Genomic DNA, 27,305 nt, shown 5'->3' with positions numbered 1-27,305 from the left:
CAGTGTTGCCCAACCAACATGGGAAAATTCTCCAGCCCGAATGCCTCGTTAACCAGCCAATTACATTTAATTTGCATTTGAGCTAATTAGAAAGTGCTCATCATCACTATAAAGAGAAAACAAAGGGCAGCTGTCAGGCCGTCCTTCAAAGACAACCTGAGCTTACAGCGAGCATTTGGTTCTAAAACATTCCTTCCGGTTCTTCTTCCCCCTCCCTGGGCAGCATGTTTGGCAAGTCTCCTGTTCCTCCTCAATCTCCCTCCGGGGAGATTTTAAAGGCAAAGCCCACACCTAACTCGGTGTTTAATCTGGTTTATCACAGATAGAAAGTCAGCTCCTGAGAGAAAACTCGGGGAGCACAGTTCTGCCTCCAGACCACGTCACACGGGTGGGCAACCCTGAGAGTGCACTCAGCTGTCAGGCGCTCGTATGACGGCTGTTCTGCACCGCTCTGCATCCCGCTTTACTGCCAGGCCGGCCACCACCCTGCAATGCCCCTTGAGAGTGACTGCTGATCAGCAGCCGTACTTGCCATTTTAAAACAACAACTACAGTTTAAAAAACAAATCAATTTTTGCTTCATTTTCCTGCCAGGTAGAATCAACATCAGGGGAAAGGGAAAACAGACTTTGATTCTCAAATATTTGGTCATGTGTAAGTTTGATCATAGTCAGCAAATTGACAGAAGTTTTGCTATTCCTTGGAAAATGGGTCTATTTAGACTGTAAATTCCTTGGAACAACCATCTTTCATGTTCTGTCTGTACAGCACCTTGCACAATGGGTTCCTCACAGACACACAGATGTTCAGGTCAGAGGGGCCACCGCGATCATCTAGTCTGACCCCCTGCACTTTGCAGGCCACAGAACTTCACCCACCTTGTCCTATAACAGACCCCTAACCTCTGGTTGAGTTACTGAAGTCCTTAAATCATGATTTTAAGACATCATGATTAAATCTGTAAGGGCATGTCTACTCTAGGAAATCATTACAAAATAACTTATTTAGAAATGACTCCTGGAAAAAACTAGGAAGCCTAGTCCAAACTACCTAGTTCGTGCCGCGTGTAGCCGCGCGGCACGGGGTTTGAACGAGCAGGGATTTAAAAATGGCGGCGCCCAGTTTATGCAAATGAAGCCCAGAAATTCAAATCCCGGGCTTCATTTGCAAGTGCGATATGCCTACATTACCCCGCTAGTTCGAACTAGCGGGGTAGTGTAGACATACCCTTAGATGGTAAGGATTGAAGGGACCATTATGGTAATCTAGGCTGACCATCTGCACAAAATAGGTCCCAGAATGTCACCACATGTTCAAACTTCTGGATGAGCAAGAGTATCTTTTAGAAAGGCATCAAATGCTGATTTATGGACCTTAAATGAGAGAGAGAATCCATCACATTCCTAGTAAAGTTCTTCTGATGGTTTATTATTAATGCCAGCCTGATGATTCTGACTGTAAGGAAGGAAGGGAGGATGGAAGGAAGGAAGGAAGGAGAGAGAGAGAGAGAGAGAGAGAGAGAGAGGGAAGGGAAGGGAGGAAGGAAGGAAGGAAGGACGGAAGGAAGGCAGGATGGACGGACGGACTTTATTCCATTGTTTGTGGTGTCAGTGGCTCCTTTTTCTGAATGATGTCACTTCATGTTCCCTAGCAGAGCGGAGGGCGAGTGCGTAGACGGAGGAAGCCAGAGACGTTAGAAAAAAGAACTTGAACCAACTGACTGAAGGAGCAGCTGGCACATTTCAGAACAGCTGCGGCACTGAAGTTTGGGGTGGGGGAGGATCTGCAACTTTTGACTGTCTCAGCATGGATCTTGCCAAACGAAAGCAGAGTTCCCCTCCAGCCTGCTCCACTGCCTTAGCCCCCACCTTGCCAGTGGGTGCAGGTGCAAGAGATGGACAATGTCTCCACTTGCTGTCTGCTGGCCATTTGAGCAGAGCGAGGAGATACCTTCAAGAAGCCAAAGAAACCAAACAGTGAGTTTAGTAATTCTAAGCAGAAGGCTAGCAGAGCCGATAAAGAAATAGAAACAAATGTGCTTTAGTCTTTACAAATCCCAGGAAAGGGAGAAGAAGAGGCTGCTGCCTGTGCCGTCATTGAGACAGACACTGCTGGAGAATTCTTCCACAGATGGGCCTAAAACTAGGCTCAAATCCAAACTCTGCTCTGCCCCTGTTGCTTTGGAGACAGGGAACAACCACTGGAAATAATGACATGGAGAAAGCACATCTTTTGTCAATGTAAGCCCTCTCCTCCCTAGATGTAACCAAATCCGTTTCGACTAGGTTTCATTCCACAGATGATGCTGCCACACAACAATGTCCTATATAGAGGAGGCTACTTTGATCTGCTGCAATGGTTGGACACTTCCTAGCACATGGAGATTTGCAAAAGGGTACTTTTTATTTCCAGTTGCTTTATTTTTAAACTTGCACAGATCTGCCACAACACCTGCTGTTCCCTTTCTGACTGCAGACCAACAGCTGGGCAGTGGAGTTCAATAAACTATCCTTAACTTATACAATTTCATTTCCGTTTGTGTACATCCTCCACCCCCATTAACCATGTGTTTGAGTGTTCAATCACACTCACATGGACTTTTACCACTTCTGAGAGAGGTGCAGGGGAGGAAGGGCAGAAGGAAATGGGAAAACTAGATTTAAGTTTTGGCATTTGCTGCAAAACAGCAAGAGCAAGAAACCATCTATCTAGCCCATCTACCAGCTGCTATTTTTTGCATTCACTCATCTTTTGCTAGAAAGTTTCTTATATTATTTATGGCTCAATTGATTGTATGGCTCTGTCATTCATTCTGTGATTAAGGACTGCCTGCTCTATCTTCCAAAGCTAGAACTCTCTCCATTTCAGTCCACATTACTAGAAGGTGCCATTTAATTACCTGAATAGTTTGCATGCAGAGCAACAGTGCAAAGAGACTGGTTTCCATGGCATGTTGAAGCCACTGGCATTCATTAGGCACCTGAGTTCTTCTTTGGGGAAGACAGACTGTTTTCATTTCCATAGCTTGACCATCAGCCTTAATGTTCATTATATTAAATGCACAAAACTAGAGGCAGTCCAATGTTGTACTTGACGGTTCTAACTCTCAGATCAGGAAACAGAAAGAGTCAAAGATACTGTGGCAATAGACATTGAAAAATCTTGGCATTTAATAGCACAATAATAGACAGAATAATCTGTAAATGCTACATTTGACAAGGGATGAAGTAACCCACCCCCCCAAAATACTGGCACATGTTATGTGGCTAAGTTAATGCAACCAGAGCAACTTTACGTTACACATCTCCCACACACCTGCAACAGCGTTTTCTTTACATATTTTTCTTTTAATTATGGATGTAAACCACAACATCTAAAAGATGAGCAATGCGGAACCTTAACGGTTGATTTTTTGTAACCCTGGTTTGTCATATTTAAGTCTTAAGAAAATACGGATACACCCAACCCCTGTGATTTGTATGGGGATGCATAAAACCATACAAAAAAGAGAGAGAATCACCAGGCAAATGAAAGTGACTGGCTAGAGCAGCGTTTCTTAAAGTGTGTTCCGTGGCACACCAGTGTGCCGCAGAGAGAACAGAAAAAATTCTGCTCCCCTGCTCCCTGCAGAGCCCGTAGACACTCCCGCTGTGGCTGCCTCCCCTCCTCCCCAGCCCGCAGGATGGCCCCTGTCCCACAGGGCCTCTGGTGCTCCGCAGCCTCCTCCTCCTCCTCCAACTTGGGTAGCTTATAAGATCCTCTGGCTCTACCCATAGGCATTATACGTTTATTGAGTCAACAAATGCGCCGTTAGCCAATCGCACATATTCACGCAGGGCATTGTTAAACATGCACCTCCTTGTCCAATGGAAAATAATCAACTCTTCACGCACTAAGAGTAATTTGCAATTAAACAAAATCTAGTTTGTAACCAAGCAAGCATCAGCCATGAAGAACTGACATGCCACATTTTAGAACCTGACCTGGCATTGCTCTAGCCTGATCTTCAAAAACCAAACAAAAAACCCTCTACCCTCAAAGAGATTTTCAGGCACAAAGCATAGGGAAGTCAGGCTGAAGTTGACTGTTTCATAAAAGTCACAAGAAATACTGAAGTAAAAATTTGATGCCAAAGCAAAATTAGTGGAAGAAAGATCAATGCAGAGTTCCAGACAGCCATATGAAGAAGCCTTTTCTTTTAAACTATCTGTAGAGCACAGGTGCAAGACTTGTTGAAATGCTTCACTGAAAACCTCCGCTATGCAGACAGAGTGCTAAGGGAGCAGGGGCAAGTAAAACAGTCAAGTAGTCCAGAAAGAAGGGTTTAGCACAAGGCTCAGGCAATGGGGTGTGTCCTCTGCTGGGAACGCACGCTGAGTGCAGAGCAAGAACAGCTTCTTGACACAGGCATGTTTGAAAGGCGGCTATATTCATTTATTAGGCCCGGTAAGTCCGGCACAACCTGAATCATGTTGATCTGAATGGCACGCGACATGTTCGAACTTGTAGCTCATAGTTTCAAAGAAGAGTTATGATGAATCTAAGGTGTATTCACTTCCTCTGTGATAAGCATCCGACTACTCTCTCTTACAGAGGATGGTGAGCTTTACTTACTGGTCAAATTAGACATGCTAAGCTACTATGAAGGCAAAAATGCTGTGTAGTTAAAACAGAAACATTGCCCATGTGGAGCGAGCACACAAAAACCATGCACTTGAGGTTAGACTGAGGATGAACGGGCATGAGACACTTGGATGAGAGGAAAGTGATCAGGAATAGTCAGCATGGATTCACAAAGGGCAAGTCGTGCCTGACCAATCTGATTAGCTTCTATGATGAGGTAACTGGCTCGGTGGACATGGGAAAGTCAGTGGATGTTATATACCTTGACTTTAGCAAGGCTTTTGATACGGTCTCCCACAATATTCTTGCCAGCAAGTTAAGGGAATGTGGATTGGATAAATGGACGGTAAGATGGATAGAAAGATGGCTAGAAGGCCGGGCCCAGCGGGTAGTGATCAACGGTTCGATGTCAGGATGGCGGTTGGTTTCTAGTGGAGTGCCCCAAGGTTCGGTTCTAGGACCGGTTTTGTTCAATATCTTTATTAATGACCTGGATGAGGGGATGGATTGCACCCTCAGCAAGTTTGCAGATGACACTAAGCTGGGGGGAGAGGTAGATACGCTTAAGGGCAGAGATAGGATCCAGAGTGACTTAGACAAATTGGAGGATTGGGCCACTAGAAATCTCATGAGATTCAACAAAGACAAGTGTAGAGTCCTGCACTTGGGACGGAAGAATCCCAAGCATAGTTACAGGCTGGGGACCAACCAGTTAAGTAGTAGTTCTGCAGAAAAGGACCTGGGGGTTACAGTGGATGAGAAGCTAGATATTAGTCAACAGGCGCCCTTGTAGCCAAGAAGGCTAATGGCATATTAGGATGCATTAAGAGGAGCATTGCCAGCAGATCCAGAGATGTCATTATTCCCCTTTATTCGGCTTTGGTGAGGCCACATCTGGAGTACTGTGTCCAGTTCTGGGCCCCCCACTACAAAAAGGATGCGGAAGCATTGGAGAGGGTCCAGCGGAGGGCAACCAAAATGATTAGGGGGCTGGAGCATATGACCTACGAGGAGAGGCTGAGGGACTTGGGTCTGTTTAGTCTGCAGAAGCGAAGAGTGAGGGGGGATTTGATAGCAGCCTTCAACTTCCTGAAGGGAGGTTCCAAAGAGGATGGAGAGAGGCTGTTCTCAGTAGTGACAGATGGCAGAACAAGGAGCAATGGTCTCAAGTTGTGGTGGGAGAGGTCCAGATTGGATATTAGGAAAAACTATTTTACTAGAAGGGTAGTGAAGCATTGGAATGGGTTACCTAGGGAAGTAGTGGAGTCTCCATCCCTAGAGGTATTTAAGTCTCGGCTTGACAAAGCCTTGGCCGGGTTGATTTAGATGGGATTGGTCCTGCCTAGAGCGGGGGGCTGGACTTGACGACCTTCTGGGGTCTCTTCCAGTTCTATGATTCTATAAGGGGATGGTTGGATGAAATAACATGATCTTGGTAACTAATTGACCATTCATTATCAGTTGGAAATAGGTCAATGGAGGGATGATAGGAGTTGCTATAGGGAACTTTCTGGGTGTCTGGCTGGTGAGTCTCGCCCACATGCTCAGGGTTTAGCTGATCGCCATATTTGGGGTCGGGAAGGAATTTTCCTCCAGGGTAGATTGGCAGAGGCCCTGGAGGTTTTTCGCCTTCCTCTGTAGCATTGGGCACAGATTACAGCTGAAAGACTCTCTGCATGTTGGGTCCTTCAAAGTATTTGAATGCTTCAATATCTTTGATATAGGTGAGAGGATTATTCTAAGAGGGGTGGTTGAGATTCTGTGGCCTGCACTGTGCAGGGGGTCAGACTAGATGATCATAATGGTCCCTTCTGACCTTAAAGTCTATGAGTCTATGAGTCTATGTAAAGAGCCAAAAGAAGACAGCTAAGGTAATGCAATAGCAGTATATGGATAAAACAAATGTGCACATCTTCATTCATTGTATTGAAACCACATTCCCCTGCCCTGCCGCTAGGATAATAAAACTAGACTTAGGAACTCAGAAATTTACTCACTGAGCTAATGTGAAGAGGCCAGTGAAGTCAGCTTCTATCTCAGCATGAAAATATTACGAGAAAACTAGACAATGGATAACATGGGAGTTTGAAATCACACAGAATAAAATATGTAGCAGTAAAGTAAAAATTACAATTAGTCACTCCCACTTTCTGTAATTACTGTACACCTAAGGTGAGGTAGTTTACTTGCTTTTTTCTGAAAGACATTATCCTCTCTGCCTACTTCTCAATAATCTTGATACAAGATGCATTATAAATAACCTATATGACCTTCAGACATGGTGATAAATGCTTTTTTGTACCCTCCAGCTGCTTCTCTGAAGAGCCACAATCAGTAAATATATTGTTTCTGACAGAAAGAGAAGGTTCAGTACAGAAATCACAGGTGTACCACAACCGCTTACATATTTATAGTTGTTCCTGAGACTCGCCCAGACAATTTTAAAAGAAAAAAAACCCTTTGGATTTTAAATCAAGTTAGAAAAGCAACCGCTGAAGCGCCTTGGTAATGGTCCCCAGGGATAACCTTTGTGTGTGTGTTACTTTCTATGCAATCTGAAGATCCTGTCATCTCTCTGCAGCTGCGTGTGCTGAGGGGGAGTTTTTGGAGCACTGAGTAATTTCCATGCTAAGGGTTCCTCTTTCGTGCAATGTACTGAAGCTCATATTCTAAAAATAAGAAAATAATGGTGCTGCTACCACCCGGCGAGGAAAACAGACCAGCTACATACGCAGTTCTCCCTCTCCCTTTCTACTGAGCTGCAGTAAATATGACTGGTTACCCCGTCCCTTCACTTCCGCTGAAGCCTTCATCCAAACACGGCAGGATTTATAAATGGCTCCTTCTGCACTGACTGCTGCCTCGCTGGGGTTGCAGCAGCAGCAGCTCACCCACTTTCATGTTTTCCTTTGGAATTCAGTAATGAACTCATTATATCACCAACGCGGTGTGACAGGAAGTCATTCGGCTGCTGATGCTGTTGCCATGGAAACCTTCCTCTGCTCAGGAGATCCTCTCTGCCTCAGGAGTGAAACAGCCCCATAATTACTGTCATGCCAAATCGCATGTAGAGAAGCTGCAGCTCCGTGCATGCACCCTCTGGAGGCTGGCACACAATGGAACGCCATTTTGTTTCAAGCAGACATGCCTTTGTTGTGAAAGTGTCTTTAGCTAATACTTGCAATTCCACCCATCGCCTGCTAACCCTTCTACACTGGCTGGTTTCCAGAAGGTTTCCTAGAAAGATGCTCCTTGGACCTGGAACGAGGATGCTCTCTCTGGATCACTATTCTGTCTGCACTCGGTGTTCAGGTGCTCCCAAAGGATGCTCAGCTTCTAGTGGCTTTGACCCAAACGTAATTCTGGTCCTGCCACCAAGCTTGTAAAGCAATGTCTGAGGCAATAGCTCTACTCTGACCCACCAGAGCGCTGAATGAAACACCTGAAGACGTGTCCCTCTCCTGAGGTTTCACTAGCACTAATTGACTCATACTGTAGCTATAGACCTCCAGTCCAAAAGGGATACAAACTGAGGATTTAAACAATGACATGTTAAAATTATTTAAAATGAAATTTGAGTTCACACTCTGAAGGCTCAAGCTTCACTTAGTATGTGGCAATTAAAATAGAGTCCATTTAATATACTTGTTAATGAGGTGGAATGTATCCAGGACATCTGTCAGTATCAATACAGCTGCTAGTAGAAGATGCCATGTTTACATACATACATACAGACTAACATGGCTACCCCACTGAGACTTTTAGATATGTCTGGATCAATCATGGAGTTATGGTTATAACACAGGGATAGTAGAAAATAGTCCCAGGCACAGGAGGTAAATTGAAACTGTCATGAGAAGTGAGACATTTGCATGAGCTAACATTTTACCAATGAAACCCTCTACTGTCAGCCAATGGTTCCTGCCAATCCGCCAAGATTCAGTTGACAAGGTGTGCAGCAAAGCGGAAGGTTGGGGTGGTGGAAATAGGCCAGAGCCTGAAAGACACACAGGCATTTTGTCACAGATTTCTGGGTAGAGATACATTTGCAAACTCGTGTATAGTAACCATTTAAAACTCGGTACAAGTGCCTGGACCATGGCACCATGCCTTACATGGACTGACACTACTGCACAGAACCAGCGCTGTGTTGAAGCACCCTTACTTTCCTTATCCGCAGTCTTCTGGCATTGTGAATGGCACTCCTTCCCAGGAACACACAGGGCACTGCTCACAGTAAAGCCATGGTAAAGCCCCAGGCAAACCTCTTTGGCTGTCACTGGCTGCTCTCCTGGGACACATCTGATCTGCCCCGATACACCTGCCTCTCACACGAAGACACTCTTAAGAAAATGTAGGTTTCAGCTGGTGTTCAAATGGGCAGATTCATTCTAAATTCAACCCCGCATCCTGTATCTGATGGTATTCCAGCAGCAGCTCACTGTTTACTATTCAAAATGCCTAGGATGTCTTCCATACTTCCAGCAACAGCAGCTGAATGGCATGGACTGAGAGAAGTCAGCGCTTCTCTTCTCAGTTGCCGTAAATTGGATACCTCAGAGACTCCCCGCACTTGACTGAACCAGCTAGGTTGAAAAAAGGCATCTCCTGGGTGCTCCAATTCAGAACTCTGCTCACTGGCATGAAACCTACAGCTGTCAATTACAATTACTTATGATTTAACTGCCCTTCACAGGAGTTCTCCCAAGCCACCGCTCCTCTTTGACAGATTTCACGTCACTGCTCTGCTGATGGTACCCAAAGGTTTCAGGATGTTACAATCTCTCAGGATCTACACACGAAGCTTCCCTTAGGAACCACCGATTAGTCTGTTTTCCTCAGACAATGATTTTCCACTCGTTTGGAAGGAGAGATTCTTTTCCTCCAATTTCCACTGGTTTCCCACACGGTGTTGTAATGCCGGGGTCACCAAAAGAGAATGTTGTGTAGTAACGGAGGCTCTTTGAGATTTGGACTCTGTGGGCACTCTGCCTGTGCACCCCGCTACTCTAAACCAGATTTCTGAGAGGCTGCACATGCATGGGCCCTGTCTTGCGCTGCTTCCAGGGTTAACTAGCGCTGTGTGACCAATCCCTCCTGTTCCCCTCCATTGCAGAGCCCAGTTCTACACTCTCTGGAGTCCAGAGGGGAGGAGGGAGAGCAGCGGAGCCCTACGGGGACACGCATCTTGAAGAACCTTTCTTAGGCTACAAAGTGAGCCACTTTCTTTTCTTCTTCAAGCGGCATGCCTATCGGAGCTCCATGCGGGTGACTTCAGAGCAGTGCCCTACGGTGGAAGAACTGAAGTCGTAGTGGGGGAGGGTACAGTGGAACCGAACAGGATTCCAGAAGATGCACGCTGGTGAAAAGCACAATGCTGGGTAAATGTGTGGGGTGAGGCCCACGCTGTGGCCTTACAGATTTCCATGATGGGAACATTGTTAAGAAAAGCCAGGGAGGCTGCCAGCGCTCTGGTAGAATGTTTGAGGATTCCCTTGGGGGTAACAGGTCATGATGGAGATAACCAAGTTCTATGCAGTCCAATATCCATTTGGGGAGGCGTTTGGATACGATGTTGCCTTTTGATTGCTTGGCAACTGAAGCAAACAGCATGGAGACTAGTGAAAAGATTTTGCTCTCTCAGTGGAGAAGGCGACAGCCCTGCAGACACCCACGGAGTATAATCTGGACTGTTGTCTAGTCACATGTGGTTTGGGAAAACGTTGGGAAGTGGATTGGTTGGTTGAGGTAAAAGGACGAAGCAACTTTAGGTAAAAGCTTGGGATGCGGTGTAAGGGCTTGTGTGAGGTGGATCAGACAGGTCTCAAGCCGGGTAGTTGCCCTCAGACTGTTCAACAAGATGCTCTGCACGTCTGTGGAACAGGTCCCCTCCGACCCCGAGAGCCAGGCATTAACCACACTTTGAGATGGATCTTTGGGGATTTTTAGGGATCCAGAAGGGTGAATCCTCCGGAGTCCTGTCATAGCAGCCGAGGCCGAAGCAGCAACATGCGTGATGGACATAGCGCCATGTGGAGCAAGTAAGGAAACCATGTTTGTCATGACCATTGGGGCTTTTACGATCACTTTGGATCCATCGTATCTGATCTCGTGATCATGCGGGGTAGGAGGGGAGGAAAGCATTCCCTTTAATGAGGAAGGCACTGCTCAGAGTGAGAACCAGGTCCTGCCCAAGAGCAAAATTGGGGCATTTGCTCTTTGGTGCAGCACACATGGATTCAACTCCCACTCATGGCCCTAATGGAAATTCCTGCCCAGGGTACCCGTTGTGGTATTCCGACAACCAGGGAGGTGTGATGCTGTGATATGGACATAGTGGTTGATTCACCATTGCCGGAGGTGCGTGGCTTCCACACAGAGACAGTGTGATCCTGCTTCTGCATGTCTGTTGTTTATGCGAAGATGGGTTTCCATCGGCCCTGTGTGGAGTCTGTTTTCAGGTGTGCACCCTAGCCTCGAAGGGATACACCCCTGGTGCAGGTGAGTGACAAGGGATTCTCTCACCCCACTGCCCTGACTCCTGCACCCTCCCATTCCCTGCCCTGAGCTGCTCTGACTCCTGCATCCAGCCCCGCTACCCTGATCCCCTCCTTACCCTCAACCTTGACTCCTGCACCCCCCGCAGTCCCAGCCTCCTGCCCAGAAGGACCCAAGCAATGCTGGGTAAGTCTTCTAGTGGCATTACACCAACTTTCATATTTCACCATCTCTAGTGGAGGTGGTAAAGAATCCCTAGACTGCTGGGCTCACATAGCATTTGGCTCGTACATTAATACTAATGCGTTGACATTTTTGTTTCTCATTGGTGCTTTTTCACTCTGCACTGCTAGAATTGGAGGCAATTCCACCCTTCCTCCTCAGTTCTGTCCAGCATTACACAGGGCAGGGGGGTGAGAGGTGTGTGTGAGGGGGGCTCTGGGCAGGGAGTCCAGGTGCAGGAATCACAACAGGGGGCTGGGGGGCTCAGGGTGGAGGATGCAGTAGTCAGGGAGTGGGGTGGCCAGCAGCTGTTCCCTGGGCCAACCTGGGGCAGCAGGGGCCATGCAGCCCACAGGCCGGCAGGGGCTGAGTAGCCCATGGCCCAGTGTGGGTCGCATGACCTGCTGAGGCTGTGTGGCCTGCTCGCTGGCTCCTGCTCCAGGGCAGTGGAGGCTGCATGGACCAGTCAGCGGCTGTTCCCCTGGGGTGGTTGGGGCAGCAGCTCCCTGTGGCTGGGGCACTTGCTGCCACCCTGTAGTCACTCTGGGGTATAACTGTCCTGTGTTTGCTGCCCCCTGTGGCCATTCTACCTACAGTGTTAGGGTGTGTCTAGACCACATGGCTCCGTCGACGGAGCCATGTAGATGAGTTTACTAGACATAGGAAAATGAAGCAGTGACGCTCCATGTACACATTTACATACCTAAACACTTGGCATGGCTGTTATCACCACAATATGTGACCCCTCTGCTCCACAAACTTCATTCCCACTATCATCTACAAAGCATATACCCAATTCCCCAAAAGCAGTGAAAAGCAAAACCCTCAGCAAGGTTTAAATACTTTCTCAGCAGAGAGTCTGCTTCTAAACTGTATTTCTACCAAAAGCAGTCTGAGGTCCTAGAAGCAGTTGTGCATTGTGTGACGTTGATAAACAGGGTGTGTGCGTACGGCGAACTCCCGGTCAACAGAAGGCTGGGTGAAAGGGGGAGGAGAAACAATGCGTTGCACATGGGCAGGGAGCTACAGTGAGATTGGCAAGAAGCTGCTGACTGGAAGCAAGGCCCAAGTGTGGCTGAGGTTTGTACCAGGGACTGTCTGGGGGAGGAGCAGGCATCGTGTGAAGCAGGCGTGGGCAATAAAACGGCAGCGGTTCACCAGGGATAGCCTCTGGTAGGCCGGTGCCACTAGATTTCCTGCACTCTGCAGGTACAAGCGATCGCAGCTCCCATGGGCCAGGAATAGCGATCCACAGCCAGCGGGAGCTGTGATCGCCTGTACCTGCGGAGGAACAGGTAAACACGGTGGTGTGTGAGCCTGCTAGGGGCTACCCCTGGCAGAACGGATCCGGCCTGTGGGCCGATATTCCCCCCTCCCATGTAAATGAAACGGACAACATAGAATCTGTGCTCTGTCAGCCTCTGCGGCTAAAAGTATTGGTTAAGAAGCCCAATGACTTATATATGTGTGATGTTTTAACCTGCTCAATTACACTGTGCTGACAGTTGAAAAAGGCTGAACCACAGGGAGAAATCTGGAGTTTGTCACTGTTGATACTGAGATATCATAGGAACCTGCAAATACCAGACTCTTGGAGAAAATTTAAAATTACCTAGAAAATTAGTGTGTCCTCTGACATAGCTCATCTTTGAGATGGGCATGTAGATTTTCACATTTCAAGTATGAAACCCTGCTTCAAATGGAAATCTTAATACAACCTTAACACAGGAGCTGCTACAGCACCCACAGATATGTTAAGCTTACTGACTTAAATATTGAGAAAACGAAGGCTGGGTATCCGCTAGGGGATAAGTTCAAATTGAGATAGGCAAGTCCAGCTGGGTTAATTGCATAACGTGGGTCGAAGTACCCTCCATTGAATTTTGGCACCGTGCACACTGGGGGAAGTCTAAGGGAGCACACTCTCCCTTCCACGTCCCTTACTCTTCGTAGCAGCAGGACTATCGGTGTTGCAATAGTGCTGGGGAGCACCCTCTCAGTTTGTCTGCGTGTCTTCACCGCTAATTTGAACTATGGAAGATTGACTGCAGCAGCTTCCATCTTCTCTGTAGCATAGACGTGGCCTAAAGGAAGCAAAGAGCAGTCCGGGGGCACCTTAGCCCTGGACGACATTAGGGAGTTATTTTGAACTAACACGTGGAGCATCCACACTACCACGCCTGTTATTTTGCAATAAGGGGTCGGTTATTTTGCAATAACAGCTCTTGCTTTCCATGGGGAACAGCTCTTCTTTCAAAACAGTTATTTTGGGAGTTACTATTCCGAAATGTTGTGATGTTGCAAATAGTATTTTGAATGGTGTTGTGAAGACCAGGACTTTAACAGGGCTCAAAAAAGAACGAGCTAGATTCACGGAGGTTAGGTCCATCAGTGGCTATTAGCCAGGCTGGACAGGGATGGTGTCCCTAGCCTCTGTTTGTTAGAGGCTGGAAATGGGCGACAAGGGAGGGATCACTTGATTTCCTGTTCTGTTCCCTCCCTCTGGGGCACGTGGCACTGCTGGCAGCCAGGATCCTGGGCTAGATGGAGATTTGGTCTGACCCAGTCTGGTCCTTCTTATGTTCTTACAAAATAAGTTATTTCAGAATAATTTCCTAGTGTAGATGCGCCCTTCGAGACTAGATACCAAGAGCTTTCATCTGATGAAGTGGGTTTTACCCACAGACACGAATGATTAATATCTGTTTGTCTCTGAGGTGCCAGGACTGCTTACTGTTTTGAAAGTTACAGACTGACACGGCTCCCTCTCTGAGACGCAAGGAAACAAACCACCTTCAGCTCTGAACATTACAGTTTAGACAGATTTCCTAATAGACATTTGTTCTCAAGAATTTATTTGAACTTCGCAGTAAACATTCTCTTCAAGCTAAAATTTGGTTACTTTCCTAAATGAGACTAGACCTCTTAATTTACTGCTATTGTTTTAATTACATGGTCAGGATGGGGGATCCAAGAAGGAGCCAATATGTCAGGGGAAGACCTCCCCTGAACAGAAACAGCAATTAGAAACCTGGTTCAGAGGTAGTTTTTATATAGATCTCCCATTAGGAAGCCATCCAAAAAAATCTAGGCCAGCGTTTGGGCACTCTCCTGCCCTAGTTTCACGCCCTGCACTTAGCTCTGATTACTAACACGCTACAAAGTGAATGTGTAGCTATTAGCTACGCCATGCATGAGAGTCTAAATTGACACGTGGAGCTCCATTAGCACAAACTCAAACAGTGCTGTTTGCTGCAGAGGTGTATTTAAGTCTGCAGTGTCCCAGGGAATTAGATGTTATGGTCAGTGAGCTGAAACCGTCCCATATGCTGCATCAGCTGCACTTTGAGGGACTTAGGTGTGTGCATTAGAATATAAATTTCCTGGCTCTTGTGGGCCTAATTAACACCCCTAATACTAAAGGCAGTCTTGCTACTTGCTTCTGGACTATAGCTATGAATCAAATGTCCACTCTGGCTTCCAACAGCTGACTAGTGGCTAGCACCCTAACTTGGGTCTCGAAAGATGTGGGTTCAATTCCTGGTTCAGCCACCGTGCAGGGAAGCTCGTGGCTTGTCAATACTTGACATGCTGTTGCCACTGCCCAGTGTAGCGCTTCAGTGTAGAAGACACTCCCTCCCTCCACCAACGGGAGGGGTATGTAGGTGTTCCTACTGCACCTGTCACCTGAGAATCCTGACAAGTATTAGTCCCATTTCACAGGCTGGGAAGTGGTGGCAGCGAAGGGCACAGCCAATGAGCAGTTGCACTGGTGGCTGCGACCCTGTAGCTCTGCACACGCTGCCGGGCTGCTACGTGGCTGAGTTGTGCTCCGAATTGCTGTACATTTCGTGTCCTCTCACAAGTCCTTGGCTAGGTGGTGGCCAGGGGTCCCCACCAAGCAGCCCATGCCTTCGCAGACTGGGGACAAGTGAGTCCAATAAAGGAGATTCCCTCACTCGCACAAGCCAGCACCTTCAAAAGCTCTCGTCTCGTCTAGACAAGCTGCACTTCAGCACCTGCTGAGTGGGCAGAGTTAATGCTGAAGGGGGAGCCTGGCCTTGACTGTTCCAGGGTGTTCTCTCAAGTCAGCTAACGTGATCTAACATCACCAGGCAGTTTAAAGGGACCCAGGGCTGCAGGGCCCCCACTGCCCAGGTGGTGGCTGGGAACGCCTGTGCAATTGTCCTCTTTGTGCCAGAGCCTGTGAGCCCAGATTCCCACTCTCCTTTGGATGCCTGCACATGCAGCAAGTAGCACGGTGCGCCAAAGGATGTAGGTCTGAATGAACGTTACTGGGACGTGAGCCCAGGTTCCAGGCAGGGTTGGTGTTTCACAACGACCTGGTGACTATCATGCACACTCGCACCCTGAAATCGCCACAGGCCCAGCAAGGCCCAATCGAACATTCTGCAGCTCTCAGTGCAGTAGCTCAGTGACTAAATCTTGCGCAGACGGTGACTTTTTCCTTTTCCACTTGCTAGCGAGAGGAAGTGACATTGCTGAGGCTCAGTGTCAGTGAGACTTGGTTCCTATGGCCAGAGCTGAAAATTCCCATGTAACTGGAAAGTCTGCAGCAATCCAGGGTGGCTGAGTTTGTCTATTGCTCCTAACTGACATTAGTCTTTTCCTCACCTCTCCCTGTGTGTGCGAAGAGTTGTCAGCTCTTCCTAACTGGCCTATGCAAAGAAATTCTGGAAAAACACTTGAAAAAGCATATCCCACAGCTGAACTTTCTACCCAAAAAACAAAATGGTTCAGGGGACTGATCTAAGCTAATTGCCTGCAGCTAGAGGGTTCAAACCTGGTCCAACTTGAAGATGGCTTCATTTGCAATTTCGAAGTGCCTAATTTACATCCCTCTGTCGAAAGAGGCATGTAATCTAGACGTACCCTGAGATTATCGTAGGGACCGAACTCAACTCCTCTTGCAGGGAGAAGTCCCTTTAGGTCAGGACTGAGCACGCTGACGAGGAATATTTTTGTGTGTGTGCGTGTGAGAGAGAGAGAGAGAGAGAGAGACTTTCACTGTCTTTGGCTATTCGGTACCAGCCATATTATTTTACTCACGAGGGCTGTCAATCTAACACCTCCTCTGAACACTACATCACTGAAAATGATCTACATGGTACACACACTGCTAATGATTTCATTTCTGAGCAAGTTTATCTTGATGGCCCAAGATCCCGAGTGAGGAATCAGAACCATTTCAAAACTTCCCTGACTTGCTTTGAGAGAGATCCATCGCACATGTGCAATCGACTGGAAATTAGGAACACTTCCCCTCCCCCAACACAAGCTTGTCTTCGGTGCACAGACATAGAGGAGAGCAAACGGGAAAAATCTTTTGTGCACTTAATTGGGAAGTTAATTATTTTGTATTAACTAATCTGTTAACTGGACTTTCCACCTAAGAAATCAAACATCTACTGGCCTCTGGCTCATACCTGTGCTAAACTATGCATTTTTGCCACTGACATGTAAAAACACTTTATGCAAGGCACCTGTGGACTGGAAAATGTTAATTTACACCGGGTGCTTTAGAAGACTGATGATACTGAAGACAATGGGGACAAGAGACATTTCTGCTGATCGGTGCCAAATAAGCCACACACAGTCACCAGAAAATGCACAGCTGTGAGGTCATGTGTTATAGCCAAGATCGCTCATGCTAATGGGTACCAGCACCAGGAGTGCCCGTCAGCACGAGGGAGAGATTTATGTGGTAAATAAACCTGAAGTGGCTCCTTTTCCACAGTATCGATTCCAGTCTGTGCTGTAGATTTGTAAAGGATAATGCTTAATCTAGTCCTGTGCAAATTCCCTCCCAAGGACATAGCTCTACGCAGTCCAAATGCCAATACCCTGCACCAATCTAACAAGACGTGCAGCACACACAGTTCTTAGAAGCTTCCCTTCTCTTGGAAGGAAGGATAATTTGTTGCTTTGAAACACTGTGGTGGGATAAAACCTCCATTTCACATCCTGTCCCGCTGCGCAGAAGCCACATCAATAGCACTCCAGGGAAATACGGAACAGTATGTACCACTGGCCATGGGAACTCGCGTATGCACCTGCCTCTACTACCCTGGCAATGGCACTCTTGACACTACTCATCTGCATTAAAGGCACAACCAATCACGTGCAATCTCCATCCCACCCCACTGGTTTCCTACAGCATGCAACAGCCACAGGCAGCGGCAGAATGGGCAGCTTTTCGTCTCCCCACTGAATCAGTAGCATGCAACAACGGCATTTCATTGATTTTGCATTTGTGCTTTCCCTGCCAACTTTTCCTCAGGGCTTCATGGTTGGGAAACAGAAAATTACCTACAGCAGGTTCCATTTTAAGCCTGCACCCGAGTCAGAAAGTGAATAGGCTTCCCTAGATGTGACCCACTGTTCTTTTACCGGTATATTAAAGCTACTCAGTTGAGTTATGGATATACAATTTACCCATTTTTCTCTATGGTTACAGAAGCCTACAGCTGGTCAATGAAAGAAACAACTTGTCATCTAGGGTGCAGTAATGCAGGGCTACGTGCGGGAGGGAGAGGAAGAGTTGCCCTCTTCTCAAAGATGTCTGAGGAGGTGGTGAAGAAACGAAAACTCTGGCTTGGTAAGAAACCCAAAAGTATCGGGGTCACATTGGTGTTATTTTTATTACATGCACGTCCAGGCCTTAGTCACTGTTGGTTGCCAAGAGATGGGAAGCCAAACAGCGGCAATTTTTTGACATTGCATTTTTAAAACACCTGCTTCGACTCTGTGTTTTGATCACTGTTTTGGGAATTGTGACTGGCCTAGTCAAATGCAATTTATTCTTTATTGAACTCAGCTCATGGAAAGTACAATTCTACAGTCATTGAAGAAACAGGAATATTTTATGTATACTTGATGAGAAATTGCCATTTTTGTAACTGAACTACCTTGAGGATTGGTGTGTAGATGTTTATAGTCGTCTGCTGAGATCTTTTACTTATTTATTTTAAAGGCAACACCAATTTATGCAAAAAGGCAACATTCCAGTATTGTTGATGACTGTGTATCCACTCTGATCAGCGCTCGCAGGCCCAGGCCGTGGAAGCATGTACAGAATTAGCTCCTTCGCTGCGCCTGTCCCCTTTGCTCATGAATGTGGGCCATCAAAAGATGGGAGAATTCTCCTCTCTTCTGAGTGGATTTGCCCAGTGAGAAATCGGTGTTTTTCAGGGGGGTGGAGATAGAGAGAAGAAACATACATGCAATCTGCATTTCACAGGCATTGACTGCCGGGGGGTGGGCAGCTAGATTTTTGACAACCCTCCCCCCAACTGGCACCTTTTATACAGTCCTGTTTTCTTACAAACAGAAGCCCCCACAGCACAACCAGTTCCCCTGTAGCATGCTCCGTAAAATTCCACAGCCTGGCTCTCAGCCACTGGGGTAGAGACATTCTCTGCTAACTGGGAACACGTTGGAGCCCCTTGTATCCGTCAGCTCTGAGATGAACTGTTTCTCCTGAAGCATCAGCCCCGTCTGCAGTGAGAGCACACGGGCATCTGAGCAGTGAGACAAAGGGAACAGAACAAGGTACCATGGCCACAAAGTCTCAGCGCTGTAATAAAAAAGAAAACAGGCCCGACGTTCATCAAGGGCCGTTAAACGAGGGCCAGGCTGAAGGTTTATTACTCTGCTAACAATCCCACAGGCCGCCGGCCAGTACCGGAGCTCACGATAAAAGAGACCGAGGAAAGAGGGGTTTACGTAGGTCACCAGTACATATGATCACAGCAGCTCTTCTGGGCTGTTTTTGTTTGTTGGCAGCCACTGGAGCTTGTATCGGAAAGGAACGGTCTGGCTGGAAAACACCACGGGGCATACAAAGTAAGATAGGCAGTAAAGTGACAGCCCCTGTCCCCACGACCTTATCCAGCCAGACATTTTAGTTCTCTCAGCCAGCATCAGCATTAGCCCAGCAGTGGCAGTAGGACTCAGAAACCCACACAACAGCCGACTGAAACACCTGCCAGACCAGCAACTCTGGGATTGTCAACTTCTTCATATGGCTAATGCAGACATAGAGCAAGTGCACGGAGAGCTGATGTGGGGGAAAGAGGGAGAGTCAGCCCGCCCCAGAGCAGGCTAGTGAGAGACACCCAGCCCCTGAAGAGCAGCTAGCGGATTTGAAGTAACAAGTCTGGAGCAAAGGCCTCTCCCATTTGCAGTCCTCCCCTCCACGTGTTTGCCTCAGGGCCCCCTTCGATTCAGGGGAAATCAACAGTCACAAGGACATTTCCTCATGCACCCATACGCCTCCTGCCCGGTGGGGCCCTCGCTCGCGGTCTCGCCTCTCCCCTCCCATTCCTGAAAGACCAGCTCCCCTCAGGCCACAGCCGTGAGAGCAGAGGCTGGATCCCAGAGAGCGTGGGATGGCTGGGGAGCACCAGAGGGAGGTGAGGGTGCCACTGGTTGCCTCCTCCTCGTTGTCATCGTCTCCCAGCTGCTCTCTGTCCAGAAGCTGAATCACAGCCAGCAACAGGGAGACCCGTGAGCAGCAGGAGGGCAGGTAATGGCAGAGGCAAGGCAGGAAGAATGGCTTCCCCCGGCTGCAGAAGGGGGACAAGAGCAAGGAAGGGACGTCCCATTTCTGGACGCGATCGCCGTTCCCAAGCTCTACAAAGCATGGCTGTACACACAGCTGGACACTGAAGTCAGCTACCGAGGTTCTCCCCACTTGTCCCTACAGAAGCCACGCAGTATGGAGCTCCTTGTGTGGAGCCTTGCTCTTGCCCCTCGGTCTGGGGGAGGGCTCACCAGCTCTCAGAACAGGCATTCCTGATCAGGCCCCTCCTCCCCCAAAACGGCACCCGGGCCTTGCGTTTTCCAGGTTGTTACACTGACCCTGTACGTCCGGCCACAGGCAGATTGCAAGGCTGGAAAGCAGGGAGTGCGCATTAGCGGTGGGTCACCGGCTGTTGTTCTTCTGCCTGGTGCTACCCCTTGTACAGAAATGTGCCCAGCACTCGTGGTGCTTAACCTCAGGGTTAGTATCTGGAGGGGCACCCACGTGTGTCGAGGGAAGTCTCTCACTGTGCTCGTCTCTTGAAAGGAAGACCGGTCAGAAAGCAAGGGCGGGGGAAGTACAAGCAGCACTTCACATTAGCCTAAGACAATTCCACATGGAGCTGTTCACATGTTGGGGGTGGGGTGGTCACACACATTGCTCTGAATTCTAGAGTGTTCCCTGGTACCTTACAACACGCTGTCTAGGATATGACCCAAGGTTTGAATTATTCGCGTCCTCCTTTCTGGGAAGCAAAGGAGGCCAGGGCGAGTGGTGTGAGGCAGGAACCTCAGTGTACTAGCTCCAGCTTCCCCATGCTCTTTTGGGCAAGGCACCTGGGTCAGATTTTCGAGTGCACGCTGCACTCATTTCAGGACTTGAATAAAAGGCCAGATTTCCAAGAGGGCCCAGGTCCCTGTAGCTCCCATTCACTGGGCTGTTTCGAAAATCCAATTTCCACTCTGGCTGCTGAGCACTGACTGGGCCCTAGCTTGCAATTTTCTCATCAGAGAGAACAGGCTCCCCCATTGCAGCACAGTAAGGTACTAATAAAAGGGAAAGCGTGGTCTGAGCAACATATTTTTCTGCATTCGGTTTCATGTCCCATAGGTCAGGCTCTTCTGCCAATGCTGGAGTCACGCCGTGAACTTCTGAATCACGGGGCTCAGTTCCTATCAGCCAGAGAAGGAAAGGGCAGCGCCCTCCACCCAGCACGTTGCTTCAAGTTGCAGACTGCCGCAAAGGTTGAAAAGCGAGGGAGGAGAAGCGCATCACACTGGCTGTAAGTCAGATGGGTGCAACGACCCCCAAGTGCACGGTGCGCCATGCAAACTACTTATCAAAGGAAAAGGAGGCCATGTTGAGACACTGCCTTGCTGTGGAGACTGGTTCCCAAGTGGTGTGCGAACACCAGCTACATGAGAACGTACAGACACCCAGCCCAAGCTGCCATAAAAGGGTAGGTTGGCACAGCTGCCTGAAGAGTAGTGATAGGCCAGGTGAGAGCAGCTGAAAAAATAAGCTGCAATGAGACGCAGCTTTGGCTAGCTGGCAAGCTAAGTGTCTAGCCACTGACTGGAGCGGTTACGCTAGACACCTCTTGGAAAAGAATTCCCCACTGTGCACTTTGGGGCGCAATCATTTAGTTCCTCCAAAGGGAAGAGGCCGCCACATGTGCCTTGATTTCTGAGGGGCTACCCTTCCCGAGCTGGGTTTGGAAGGCCAAATAGTAGGTTATCTTATTAAAGTTTCTAAGCTACTGAAGCTTAAAACACGAGCTGCTTCATTAGCTTGATTTCAGCAGTGAGCAGTGTTTAGTGAAGACTCGATTTACAAAGGGGTGTGGTGACACTGGACAAAGCCCTCTTGAAACGATAGTGCAGTTTGTGTTGCATCATGGCATGGCTGGAAAAGAAACTGGAAACAGCACCTACCCTGTAAGCTGATCTCCAGTGCACGTTTTATAGAGAGGCATCGTCTAGCAATCAGAACTCTGAACTGAGCGCCAGGAATTCCTGGGCTAACCTTGACTCTGAAAGGTGCCTGTGGGAATCTTGACTCCAATGAATCAATCGGAGTTTTAGCGGTGATTTCAACACGGACCAATCGCTTAATACCCCAGCACTCCCACTTGAAAAACAGGGATAACACTTGCCTGCCTCACAGGGACTAATGGCTGAGAGGCTGTATATGTGCTAAGGACCAGGCTGCAATAACTCCTAAGCTGTCGGCAGACGGGCCAGAAAGAGAGTTGCTCAGCATGTTGAATGGGGGCTGGACGAGTGTGTTAAACACTGGACAGCGCGCAGAACAAACTCCCTCTCACAATCCAACGCGCGCCCTGGCCCTCTCCTCTGGCACTGGCTTGTCCAGAAGCAGTCGCATCCTTGCCAATCGGCGGGGATTTACTACAGCAAGAATTTCCAGTTCTTAATTGGAGAGAGGAAGGAGAGGCCTGTCCAAACAAGAGCTTGTCCTGAGCTCTGCTACATAAGCCGTGAGAGATTCCCGAACACATGCCAGCTAAATAGGGGACTGAGGGGCAAGCCTCCACCACCAGCTCATATGCTGGAGACAGTCTGAGTCAGATTTCTGGCTGTGAATTGTCAAATGGGGATTTCCAGGGTAACACAGAGTTGCTTCCCTTCTCTGTTGGCTTTAACCTTCAGTGATACAGCAGTAAGTGTCCCAGACAGTAGCTCATCACCCATCGGCAGTCGCTGTGCTTGAGACACAAATCCCAAATCTGACGCCCCCCCATGTAAAATGAAGGTTCTCAGAGAGTCTGGATCTCCAAAAACAACGAGGAGTCCAGCAGCATAGTAGAGACTAAGCAGATTTATTAGGGCATCAGTTTCCGTCGGAAAACCCCACTTCCTCAAAGGAACGGTTTCATTCCCGGGTTTTCCCCACAAAAGCTCATGACCTGAAAAATCTGCCGCTGGACTCCTCGTTGTTTAAAATGAAGGGGGTTTGCAAACGAAAGAGGCATATTAGCTAGTGAAACTAGTTTTGAGAAGACCTGCATGGAGGAGCGCACCAACAGGGGAGAAATGAGTGCGCCCATCCATCTATTCAGCACCAGGTAGTAATGATCAAGGCCTAGCGTCAATTTTCCTGGGATTAATGACTCACAGGGAGAGCTGAGGGACTACAATGAAGCCAACACACACTGACCCAAACTGTGAGTGGGCACTGGGATGACGCTTTTGTGTTATACCCAAAACACTTACTTAAAAATGTTACTACACTGTTGTAAAAAGTTACGGTAGGGCCAGCCAAGAGACACGAGAGCAGAGGATACCACATCATCCCCAGCACAAACCGCTGAGGAGCACAGGGGTTCATCAGTCTGCAAGCACTCACAGGAAGGATTTCACAAAGGACATGGCAGTGCAAATCCCACCAGCGTACGTGAAACAGCTTCACATTTGTGATTATGGTTATCATAGAACTATAGGGCTGGAAGAGATCTCAGAAGGTCAAGTCCAGCCCCCTGCTCTGGTATAATTCATGCTTGTGGAAAAATGTAAAGGAATAGAACAAAATGCACTTGTCTGCAACATGCTGTTGGCAAGCTCTCCCCAATCTCTCCAAACCCTGCTCCAGGCAACGCATCCCAGTAGCTCCTCCACTGCAGTACGTGGTCTAAAGACACGCTCTGCTGCATGCCCTGTGAACATTATAACAATACGTTTGCCCTAAATTTTCTCAAATGCCTCGTTATTTTGTTTGCCCAACTTGAGATTTTAAAGAGCTCTGCACATCAAAAGCTGAGAACCCAGCTGCTGAAAAGTCAGGAATCTTCAGAGCATCTCAAATTGTGCTCCCTCCCCCCAACTAACAGCCAAAATCATTGGTCACTTTCAAAAGAACTTAACACGCTGCACAGATCAGCAGAACTATAAAGGAGGAAACAGCTGATGGGTCAACTGGAACGGAGGAGAAACAAATGCCTCTGTTTGGGTGGGCCACCACCATGTGTCTTTCTTAAGGGGGCTTTCAGAATTCTATCACCAAGCTCCCACTGCTTAGTTCTCAGGCTCAGGTGGGCCCGAGCCAGGAAATAAACTACTTGTGATTTAGCTTGTGCCATCACCTCTGAAAACTCCCTCGCTTCTACTTTACAAGCAATTACCTGAAGAGGAGCATGTTGAAGGAAGCCAATATATTAGGTTCACTCAGATATAAATAGAAACAGGCTTTTTTCTAGCCAACATTTTTTAAACAAAAGGTTGAAAATTTCGGTACAGACTTTTACATAGAATTTTAAATTAATCTTGCTTAAGAAAGAAAAACTACTAGTGTCAATATTATAAAAAGCCTCTCTAAAACCAGGCTCCTAAATCTGTATTCAGGCACCTAAATGAGTGATAGGACCCTGTCTTCAGTGAGAACTGTTGTGTGCATGTATTTTAGTGCCCACCAAAGATCTTGTGGCCTTATGCTTTCCGACATGACTAGTGATATCTGGGAGGTCTTACTGCATTAAGTTTCTGTATCATTACGGGGCAGAGACTGTACAAAATTCCATAGGGAAGGGACACTGCAGGCTTCCAGGAATTAGGTTGGGAGGCCTTTAGAGAGAGGTGCTGCCACCTGGAGAGAGACTCACATGTACCGGATTCTTCACAGACCAACCATCAAAGAAAGAACTTTGGAATAAGGTGCCTGAGTTTAGCTCTAGTGCTCAGGCAACACAGTGGCTGCACTCCCAGCCCAGAGCACCCTGCCCCCAACCTCCTGCCCTGACTTTTGCACCCCCTGACATCCCCATGCCCAGCTCTGTCTCCTTTACACTCCCCCCCCCCAAATTGCAGCCCTGAGTCCCCTCCCCCACCCACAATTTTTTACAGGTACTGTCATATCGTACCTTCCCTGACTCTGCCCCGAGGAGAACCCTCCTCAGTGGGGCTGCGATTGGCCGTACTTGTATGAAATCGAAGTTACTTTCGCTCCGAGGGACAACTGAGGGGCTCGGGGCCTGGAATGGGTGAAGCGGGCTTGAACAATGACACCTAATAAAGCATTTGTGGCCTTCATCTGCCAGAGGGTGACTAGCGATTCTCAGTACCCCATCTGCAAAGCTTTCAAGGGTTCAATTGGACCTTCTCAAAGCGAGGCACCCAAAATCACTCAGCAGCATTGAAAACAGAAGCATTGGAATTATAACTTTTGGTAACTATTTTTGAAAAAGTGAAAGGAGCTGGCAGCAAAAGCTGCACAGGTATGAACTACAGGAAAACAAATGTCCAAGATGCATTATGTTTATAGTATTTCCACTTTTTCATTACACTCGCTGTTTTCCCATGCATACTATGTAAGAAGTAATAGAAGTATCTCCGGGTATGTCTACACTACAAAGTTAGTTCGAACTAACTTAGTTCGAATTAGTTAATTCGAACTAAGCTAGTTCGAACTAACGCATCTAGAACTAAAAACTAGTTCGAACTAGCGTTTTGCTAGTTCGAACTAGTAAGTCCACATTGAGTGGACTCTGAACAGGGCTTAAGGATGGCCGGAAGCAGTGCCGGCAGGGCATAAAAGGAGGACTTAGAGCATGGAGATGCTGTCTCAGGCTAGCCGAGGGCTGCGCTTAAAGGGTCCCGACCCCCACCCCGGACACACAGTTCTAAGGGGTGCCCCGCTTGCAAAGAAGTTCTGGCTTGGAGTGCCCTGAGTGCCCACACTGGGCACATCACACCACTCGGCCATCAGCCCGGCTGCACTTGCCGCAGGCTGCCATCTGGGGAGAGGGAGTAATTGGGGGGCTGCAGGAGAGCTTCCACCCCCAGAAGCCCGCAGAGCCAGCCCAGTCCTCCCCATCGGGGGCTCGTACCCCATTCCTCCCTCACCTCCTTCCACTTACCCTTCCCTAGCCCCCCTTCTTATTGATGTACAAAATAAAGATAACGTTTCTTCCAACATTGACTCTGTCTTTATTGAACAAAACTGGGGGAGACTGGGAAAAGGAGGTGGGAGAGGGGAAGAGAAAGGCTGGAAGAGGGGAGGGCAACTAACATGATCAGGGGTTGGGAACAGGTCCCAGATGAAGAAAGGCTACAGAGACTGGGACTGTTCAGCTTAGAAAAGAGGAGACGGAGGGGGGACAGGATAGAGGTCTCTAAAAGCAGGGGTTGGGTGGAGAGGGTGCATTCAGAAAAGTTCTTCCTGAGTTCCCATCAAGAAGGACTAGAGGACACCAAAGGAAAGGAATGGGTAGCAGGCTTGAAACTAGTAAGAGAAAGTTGTTCTTCACAAAGCAAATAGTTAACCTGTGGAACTCCTTGCTGCAGGAGGCTGTGAAGGCTAGAACTAGAACAGAGTTTAAAGGGAAGTGAGATCAAGTCATGGAGGTTGGGTCAATGGAGTCCTATTAGCCAGAGGGTAGGAGTGGTGTCCCTGCCCAAAGTTTGTGGAAGGCTGGAGAGGGATGGCACGAGACAAATGGCTTGGTCATTGTCTTCGGTCCATCCCCTCCAGGGTCCCTAGGGTTGGCCGCTGTCGGCAGACAGGCTACTGGGCTAGATGGACCTTTGGTCTGACCCAGGACGGCCATTGTAAGCTCAGGGCTCAGTGTCGGGGGTCTCAGTGGACCCCCTTCATTTTCATGCACACCTGGTCCTGGGTGGCCAGGCTGGCAGCTCTCCTGCCCTAGACGGCCACTTTTCTGTGCCTAGTGCGGAGATCGTGGACGAGGTCCACGATGTCCGCACTAGCCCAGGAAGGTGCCCGCCTCTTGCGGTCCAGGGCAAGCTCCCGGGAGCCGCCAGCCTGGTCCCGGCAAGAGGGGGTGGGCTGGGGGGCATCGGGTGGGTGGCTCTGTGCCGTGCCAGGTGCAGGGTCTGCTAGCTGGGTGCTGGCAGGCTTGCACCTGGCACGGGCACCGTAGCCAGCCCGTGCCCCTTTAAGGGGTCCGGGGCTGGGAGGGGGGCATAGAGTTTCCCTGGTGTTGGCCAGAGTGGCCACCAGGGAAACCTGGGGAGGGCTAGCCTCCCACTAGATCGAACTAAAGGGCTACACAGCCCTTAGTTCGAACTAGCTAGTTCGAACTAGGCGTTAGTCCTCGTAAAATGAGGTTTACCTAGTTCGAACTAAGCGCTCCGCTAGTTCGATTCAAATTCGAACTAGCGGAGCGCTAGTGTAGCACCTATTAAAGTTAGTTCGAACTAACGTCCGTTAGTTCGAACTAACTTTGTAGTGTAGACATACCCTCCCAGAGTTTATCCAATACCATAACATTTCAACAGGAAGCTTGAACCAGTGGAAAAGTATTCAGGCATCATAGGCTCGGTGCCCCTATGATTTTATGGTAAATCCTTCACCATTTTCAAGTAAAAATCTTGAGAATTTTTTTGTAGCCTTTTGAAAAGGTGCCTCTCGTTTCATATTTAACAAATTCCTCTTAACTGAGGAA

General features: G+C 48.3%; 1 protein-coding gene across 2 annotated transcripts in view; it reads right to left on the bottom strand.

Annotated features, from left to right (window-relative positions):
* The window catches only part of MYO1D (myosin ID), a 301,918-nt gene that overhangs the window by 31,657 nt on the left and 242,956 nt on the right, over positions 1-27,305 (bottom strand). The gene's annotated exons all lie outside the window — the stretch shown is intronic.

Source organism: Pelodiscus sinensis, chromosome 29 (genome assembly GCF_049634645.1).
Source record: "Pelodiscus sinensis isolate JC-2024 chromosome 29, ASM4963464v1, whole genome shotgun sequence".
Classification (NCBI taxonomy): Eukaryota; Metazoa; Chordata; order Testudines; family Trionychidae; genus Pelodiscus; species Pelodiscus sinensis.
The sequence above is the reverse complement of the archived record's forward strand: the minus strand, read 5'-3'. Positions and strand labels throughout refer to the sequence as shown.